This window comes from Rana temporaria, chromosome 3 (assembly GCF_905171775.1).
Source record: "Rana temporaria chromosome 3, aRanTem1.1, whole genome shotgun sequence".
NCBI lineage: Eukaryota > Metazoa > Chordata > Amphibia > Anura > Ranidae > Rana > Rana temporaria.
Genome location: NC_053491.1, coordinates 218,052,476 through 218,061,203, shown reverse-complemented (window position 1 = coordinate 218,061,203; position 8,728 = coordinate 218,052,476).

Below are 8,728 nucleotides of genomic sequence, written 5' to 3'. Positions count from 1 at the left end.
CATACAGCTGTTATATGACATTCAAGCATAAAATCACAGTTAATAACTCTGCCTTTGTCTCTCACATATAAACATGTGCACTACATTTAGGTTCTTAGCAGGTTTAGCTGTATATACATGTAGGTTATATTAGCTACCTAGGACAGGTTCTAGCTGGCCAGCTACACTCCCACCAAAATTACTTATAATTCTTGTTCTCTATAGTAGGATGTGAACATGAATTTGGGGGATTTTCCATCAGGTTCTCAACTTCCAAGTGTCTTTTATTACTCTCAAGTAGAACAACTAACTTCTGTATAGGACGTTCCAACTGGAGTGGAGTAGTGAGACGTTTTCCCTTTTTGTCAAGTTTTGAGTCTCCTATTTGTAACAACGCTCTTCTTACTAGTTTGTCTTCATCCTTTTGAACTTCTAGAACTTTGGCCAATTTCCATTGACTTCTAGGTAAATCTTCTTCTTTCACTAATACTATGTCACCAACTTGGACATTTCTCCTGGGTGTTTGCCATTTACTTCTTAGCGTAAGATTGGCTAAGTACTCTTTCCTCCATCTATTCCAAAACTGTTCTGATAGATATTGAACTCTTCGCCATCTCTTTTTGGCATATAAATCCTCTTTGGTGAATTTGCCAGGCGGTATTTGTGTGCAATCAGACTTAAGGTGAAGTAGATGGTTAGGAGTTAAAGGTTCCAAACTTGTTGGATCATTGATGTTGTCAACTGTAAGTGGACGACTGTTAACAATAGACATTACTTCATAGAATAGGGTCCTAAGTGAAGCATCATCCATTCTTCCGGAGTTCTTTTTGAACATTGAACTTAACACATTTCTTAGGCCCCTTTCACATTGAGGTGTTTTTCATGCGGTACAGCGCTACAAATAGCGCTGCTATACCGCATGAAAAAACCTGCCCTGTAGTGTTCAATGTGAAAGCCCGAAGGCTTTCACACTGAAGCGGTGCGCTAGCAGGAGCGCTCCAAAAGTCCTGCTAGCCGCATCTTTACCGCGGTGTGTTCACCGCTCCTATACCGCGCCTTCCCATTGAAATCAATGGGAAATCGCGGTAATACCGCCCGCTAGCGCCCGAATATCGCGGTAAGTACGACGGTATAACCGCGCTACAAATAGCGCGGCTATACCATCACTGCGGCTCCACGCCTCAATGTGAAAGAGGTCTAACAGTTCTGATTTGTCTTTCCCAAACTCCTCCTATAGGGGAAAAAGGGGTTTTAGGCTGTTTCAGCCCCCCTTTTCCTCATGGGATTTCTGCAGGGGACAGTTTCAAGTTTCCCCTTAAGGTTTAGGCGGGAAGCAAAGAGATTGGTTATTGGGTTTAGTTACTAGGGGAAAATCCGGAGATGGTGATAGGTTAGGTAGGTATTTGAGCGGGAATGGGTTGGATTGGTTCTGGTTCTTGGGTTGCTGGGGTAAATTTGTGCTCTTTAAGGTTCAGGATAGGTCAATCTAGGTCACCTGGTATTCCAGAATTTTCCAGTTCTGCGAGAAAGCCCTATTTAAGGAGCTGGTTCCGTGGATCGGGGCCAGCCGTTTCCAAGGGAGAACTGACAGCGGATCTCCCCGCTCCCCCCTTCCCTTGTCGCGGTATAACTTTGGTAAATCCATTTTGCAGGTTGGCAAAAGGGGATAGTGGTTGAAAATTTAAGGAGTATGCAGCTTGAGTCGTAGTGGCTGAGCTGTTTTTTCGGTATTGATATGGTTGATTTAAAGGGGAGTTCCAGCCATGTGTATGTTTATTATAAGTCAGCAGCAACAAAAAGTGTAGCTGCTGGCTTTTAATAAACAGGCACTTACCTGCTCCAGCGCTCCAGCGACGCGCCGGCCGGGGCTCCGCTCCTCTCCCCCCCTCCCCGGCCGGCGTCTTCATTTTCAGTGTGGGCACCCGGCCGTGACAGCTTTCGGCTTCACGGTCGGGCACCCACTGCGCATGCGCGAGCGGCACTGCGCATGCGCGAGCGGCGCGGCTTGGCGCCGCGCCGTGTAATTGGTCAGGAGATCGCCTAGGACCTGTGACGTGTCCTAGGCTATCACCTACAGCAGCCACTTCCTGAAGGCGATTAAGCTTAGTCGCCTACAGGAAGGAGGAAGTGGGACAGGAAGTCCCACTCGTGCTGAAGCCCCCACTCCCCCCCAAAAAAGTGGGTTAAGAGGAAGTTCCAAATTTGGGTGGAACTCCTCTTTAAGTTTAATAAGTAATAGTATTATTTTACAATCATCTAAATAAACCAATAGTTATGCCGCGGCCACATTTATTCCAAAAAAAAATTTTTTTGGTATGGTTAGTAAGGTTATTTATGAAAGTATCTTGTGTATTTGTTTATTTAATTATTTATTTATTTGGTTTGGTGTGGTTTCAATTATTTGTATGTCCAGGCATCCTGCATTTAATCCCACGTGTGGCTTGCATGTGGAGCATTCATATGAAAGTCACATTGATTCTGTGACAAGTACTCAGTTACCTTTTCTTTATCGATCTCCTTTAGAGCTTTCTTCAATTCATTTTTTGCTCCGACAAAATTAGATCCTTGGTCAGATCTAAGCTCTCTGACAGTACCTCTAATGGCTATGAAACATCTCAAGGCTTTGATGAATGCGTCAGTTGACATATCTTCTAACATTTCCAGGTGAATTGCTCTGGAGCTCAGACATGTGAATATTAGTCCATGGGGCTGATTTACCATTGTCACTGCACTGCGCCGGTTCATGCCTTAATTAGTGCGCTGGATGAATCCCTAATTAGGCGCATGAACCAGGCGCAGCAGCAGCGCAATGCAATTGATAACTAAAGCCGCGCCAAACTCCCTGTTAAAGTCTATGGGGGAAATCAAAAGTGTTATTTTAAAAGGCTAATCTGCAAGTTTTGTCCTAAAAAGTGTTTGGGCACCTCAGTCCTGCCCCAGGGGACATGTATCAATGTTTTTATTTTTAAAAACGTGCGTTTTTTCGGGAGCAGTGATTTTAATAATGCTTAAAGTGCAACAATAAAAGTATATTATATATATATATATAAAATATTCCTTTAAATTTCATACCTGGGGGGGGGGGGGGAGGGGGGTGTAAAGTCAGCATGTGAAAAAGCTTATTTTTCCTGTGGTTAGAACTGTCCCTGCACAAAATGACATTCTGAAGAAAAAAAGCCGTTTAAAACTGACTCGCGGCAATAATGAATTGTCGGCTCCCGGCAATTGTGAGAGATTCATTCATAAAACAAAAAAAAAAAGCGTGGGGTCCCCCCAAATTCCATTAGAAGGCCCTTCAGGTCTGATATGGATATTAAGGGGAACCCCGCCGTCAATTTTTTTTAAAAAATGACTTGGGGTTCCCCCTAAATATCCATATCAGACCCTTCAGGTCTGGTGTGGAATTTAAGGGGAACTCCACCCCAAATTAAAAAAAAATGGTGTGGAGTTCCCCAAAATCCACACCAGACCCTTATCCGAGCACGTTAACCTGGCTGGCCGCAGAAAAGAGGGGGGGACAGAGCGCGGCCCCCCCTCTCCTGAACCGCACCAGGCCACATGCCCTCAACATTGGGAGGGTGCTTTGGGGTCCCCCCCAAAGCACCTTGTCCCCATGTTGATGGGGACAAGAGCCTCATCCCCACAACCCTTGCCCGGTGGTTGTGGGGGTCTGCGGGCGGGGAGGGTTATCGAAATCTGGAAGACCCCTTTAACAAAGGGGCCCCCCAGATCCCGCCCCCTGTGTGAAATGGTAATGGGGTACATTGTACCTCTACCATTTCACCAAAAATAAAGTCCCCGTGTGGTGCATGTGCGTCAGAGGGGGGCGTGGTCTCTGGAGCGTCACACGGAGGGGAATTCAATTGTAAACCGAGCCTCCGGGGAAAAAGAAGCCGCGCACAAGCTTCAAATTGAATTCCCCGCCGCGTGACGCTCCAGAGACCACGCCCCCCTCTGAAGCACATGCACCACACGGGACTTTCCTAGGAGATTACCCGTGGCGTCAGAGGGGGGCGTGGTCACAGGAGCGGCACACAGCGGGGGAATTCAATTGGAAGCCGAGCCTCCGGGGAAGAAGAAGAAGATGTGGACAAGAAGGCCGGCGGAAGGAGAAGAAGATGGAAGAAGACGCCGGTCAAGATGCGGGACGAGAAGACCCAAGAAAGAAGCAGAGGAAGAAGAAGATGGAGGAAGAAACCCGAAGGAAAGAAGAAAAGAAGAAGATGGAAGAAGAAGGAAGAAGGAGAAGCAGAAAGAATATATTAATAAAGGATTTGTCAAAAACCGGCTCTTGTCTTTTTTTACACTTTTCACATTATTTTTGGTGAAATGAAATGGTAGAGGTACAATGTACCCCATTACCATTTCACACAGGGGGGGGGCGGGATTTGGGGGGCCCCTTTGTTAAAGGGGTCTTCCAGATTTCGATAAGCCTCCCGCCCGCAGACCCCCACAACCACTGGACAAGGGTTGTGGGGATGAGGCTCTTGTCCCCATCAACATGGGGACAAGGTGCTTTGGGGGGGACCCCAAAGCACCCTCCCAATGTTGAGGGCATGTGGCCTGGTGCGGTTCAGGAGAGGGGGGGGGCCGCGCTCTGTCCCCCCCTCTTTTCTGCGGCCGGCCAGGTTAATGTGCTCGGATAAGGGTCTGGTGTGGATTTTGGGGGAACTCCACACCATTTTTTTTAAATTTGGGGTGGAGTTCCCCTTAAATTCCACACCAGACCTGAAGGGTCTGATATGGATATTTAGGGGGAACCCCACGTAATTTTTTAAAAAAAATTGATGGCGGGGGTTCCCCTTAATATCCATATCAAACCTGAAGGGCCTTCTAATGGAATTTGGGGGGACCCCACGCTTTTTTTTTTTGAATGAATCTCTCACAATTGCCGGGAGCCGACAATTCATTATTGCCGCGAGTCATTTTTAAACGGCTTTTTTTCTTCAGAATGTAATTTTGTGCAGGGACAGTTCTAACCACGCTGACTTTACACCCCCCCATGTACGAAATTTAAAGGAATATTTCACTTTTATTGTTGCACTTTAACCACTTCAATACCGCACCTATTCTGACACTTCTCTCCTTCATGTAACAACTCAGGACCCCCAAACATTATATATATTTTATTAGCAGACACCCTAGGCAATAAAGTGGCGGGCATTTTTTAAACAAATTTCCAATGGTATTTGCGCAAAAAAATTTCGAACGCCTTTTTTATTTTTGCAAAAAAACGGTTTCATGAATTAAAAAATAACAAAGCAGTAAAGTTAGCCCAATTTTTATGGATAATGTGAAAGACGATGTTACACCGAGTAAATTGATACCTAACATGTCACGCTTTAATATTGCGCACACTCATGGAATGGCGCCAAACTTCGGTATTAAAAATCTCCATAGGCGACGCTTGAAGTTTTTTTTCAGGTTACCAGTTTAGAGTTACAGAGGAGGTCTAGTGCCAAAATTATTGCTCTCGCTCTAACACACGCGTCAATACCTCACATGTGTGGTTTGAACGGCGTTTACATATGTGGGTGGGACTTGCATGTGTGTTCGCTTCTGAGTGCGAGCTGAGTGCGAGTGCGAGCTACTAGGGACAGGGGCGTTTTAGTTTTGATGTTTTTTTTTTAACATAATATTTTTCTTTTTGCACTTTTTTGTCCCTTTTTTTTAAATTTTTTTTCACTTTTCTTCCTATTACAAGGAATGTAAACATCCCTTGTAATAGGACTAGTGTGTGACAGGTCCTCTTTATGGAGAGAGGCGGGGTCAATAAGGCTGGAAAAAAAGGTATTGGAAAAAAAAATTCTCATGCTTTCAGGTGCAATCACGTTCGTTTAGCACAGTGGTGTAGTGTATAGCACTTTCACCTAGCAGCAAAAGGGTAGCTGGTTCGAATCCCGCCCGTGACACCATCTGCATGGAGTTTGCTCTCCCTGTGCCTGCGTGGGTTTCCTCTCACAATCTAAAAACATGCTGCAAATCGGATCCGGTCTAAATAAGCCCTAATATGCAGTAGTATATTTAGGTTTTGTGCTGCCCTAGGCCTGACTACATTTCTGCACCTCCTAATAGAAAAATTACCCACCCTTCCTGTCAAGGCCACACCCTGTTTTTGTATGACCCGCCCAGGAATTTTCAGGGGACACACACACTAGTTCTGGGGGGGGGGAGTGGGGCACTGTATTCCCTTAATTTGCATAGTTTTTCTCTCACTTCTTGTTTGGCTATGGGGCAGGAAGTGAAGGCAAATCTCCCCAATTGGACACAGATAATACAAAATAAACTGACAGGGCCTATAACCCTCCCTCACTCTATCCAAAATTAAAGAAAAGAAAAAGTGTTGATTATAGTTCTAGTTTAAGCACAAATTTCAGAGAGTTTTATTGAGAGGCCTAAGAAAATATAACCATGCCAATAGGCCAGGATACAGCGTTGCTAATATGTATGAGTGTGTGTTAGGGACCCCCACAAACACCACCCAATGTTAAATAAACAATTTTCTTAATTTGCAAATAAGTATTATCTGCTCATTTTTGGGGGATGCCTGCACCCCTATCAGGGTGAAGACACCTCACAAATGTTGTCACTTTCTACTTCAAATTCATTCACTTCCTGTCACATAGCCAAACAGGAAGTAAGGGTAAAACCTTAATAATGTCTTTTGTTGGGGACACACAGATCAATCTAAATAGTTTCCCATTATTTATGGAAATTGCATTTTGCGGTGTACACCCCAAATTATTAGGGATCTTGGACTTTGGGGGTCCATTTACTAAAGGCAAATCCACTTTGCATTACAAGTGGACAAGCAAGGAAGAAAAAAAAAAACTTTGCTTCTACAGGATTGGATGTTAAAACCGTCAGTGCTTCCCCTCTGATTTTCAGCGACTACGCTTGTACTGCAGAGTGGCTTTGCCTTTACTAAACCCCAAGCTAACTAATCATTTGGGGTGTACACAGCAGTGCAATTTGCTTAATGGGGACACTAGTTAGATTGACCCCAAGAAAAGACATTGGTAGGGTTTTAACCTCACTTCCTGTTCAGCTGTGTGACAGGAAGTGAAGCCAATTTTAAGAAAAGTGACACAAAGCCCAACCCAAAAACCACAAGCAGGGGTTCTAACACTCACTTGGCTTCCCTCAAACACCCACAATTAGAATAGGATTGTCTTGCGCTAGATTTAAGCACAGTGCTGTAAATCAGCACTTCAAGCCTGTCCACCAATACCCCCCCCCCCCCCCCTACAGGCCATGTTTGCAGGTTTTCCTTCATCTTGCACATGTGCTTTAAAAGACAGTCTGGACAGCAATTCTTGATAAGAGAAATCCACAAAACATGTCCTGTCGGGGGTACTTGAGGGCTGAGGACCACTGCAGTAAAAAGAAAATACTTACCACTTTGTTTTTTAATTTCCTGGTGATTAAACATGGCAGCAAACTTTTCATGCCTACACACCAGGAAAGAAGCTTAGACAAAAATCACACCTAATTTGTTAGGCCAAACCTATTACAGCTGCAGCTGTCAAAATCTGTAGCATGAAAAAGTAACAAAAAACAAACTTCAAAATTTGAAAGTAATTTTAATTGGTCAACAAAACAAAACAAGGAAAGCAAAAAAGACAAACAAAAACACACACACAAACATAAATAAATTTAAAAAACCTAAATAAACATAGGTTAACCGTCCCAACATCTTCAGAAATATTTTTCAAAATAAGGCAGCAGAGACAAATACATAAAACGTGAGTAAAATGCCTGAAAAACACCGAACAAGAGAGCCATAGGCTTTGTCAGGATGAAGAGACTCCTTTTCGGTGGAAATTGTCTAGAGTCTTCACCTGAGAGCTAGATGCTACATCAGGATGAAGAGACTCCCTTTTGGTGAAAATTGTCTAGAGTCTTCACCTGAGAGCTAGAGGCTACGTCAGGATGAAGAGACTCCTTTTTGGTGGAAACTGTTTAGAGTCTTCACCTGAGAGCTAGAGGCTACATCAGGATGAAGAGACTCCTTTTTGGTGGAAATCGTCTAGAGTCTTCACCTGAGAGCTAGAGGCTACGTCAGGATGAAGAAACTCCTTTTTGGTGGAAATTGGCTAGAGTCTTCACCTGAGAGCTAGAAGTTTCATCAGGATAAAGAGAATACTTTTCGGTGGAAATTGTCTAGAGTCTTCACCTGAGAGCTAGATGCTACGTCAGGATGAAGAGACTCCTTTGTGGTGGAAATTGTCTTCTAGAGTCTTCACCTGAGAGCTAGAGGCTACGTCAGGATGAAGAGACTCCTTTTTGGTGGAAATTGTCTTCTAGAGTCTTCACCTGAGAGCTAGAGGCTACGTCAGGATGAAGAGACTCCTTTTTGGTGGAAATTGTCTTCTAGAGTCTTCACCTGAGAGCTAGAGGCTACGTCAGGATGAAGAGACTCATTTTTGGTGGAAATTGTCTTCTAGAGTCTTCACCTGAGAGCTAGAGGCTACGTCAGGATGACGAGACTCCTATTGGGTGGAAATTGTCTAGAGTCTTCACGTGAGAGCTAGAGGCTATGTCAGGATGAAGAGACTCATTTTTGGTGGAAATTGTCTTCTAGAGTCTTCACCTGAGAGGTAGAGGCTACGTCAGGATGAAGAGACTCCTTTTTGGTGGAAATTGTCTTCTAGAGTCTTCACCTGAGAGCTAGAGGCTACGTCAGGATGAAGAGACTCCTTTTTGGTGGAAATTGTCTTCTAGAGTCTTCACCTGAGAGCTAGAGGCT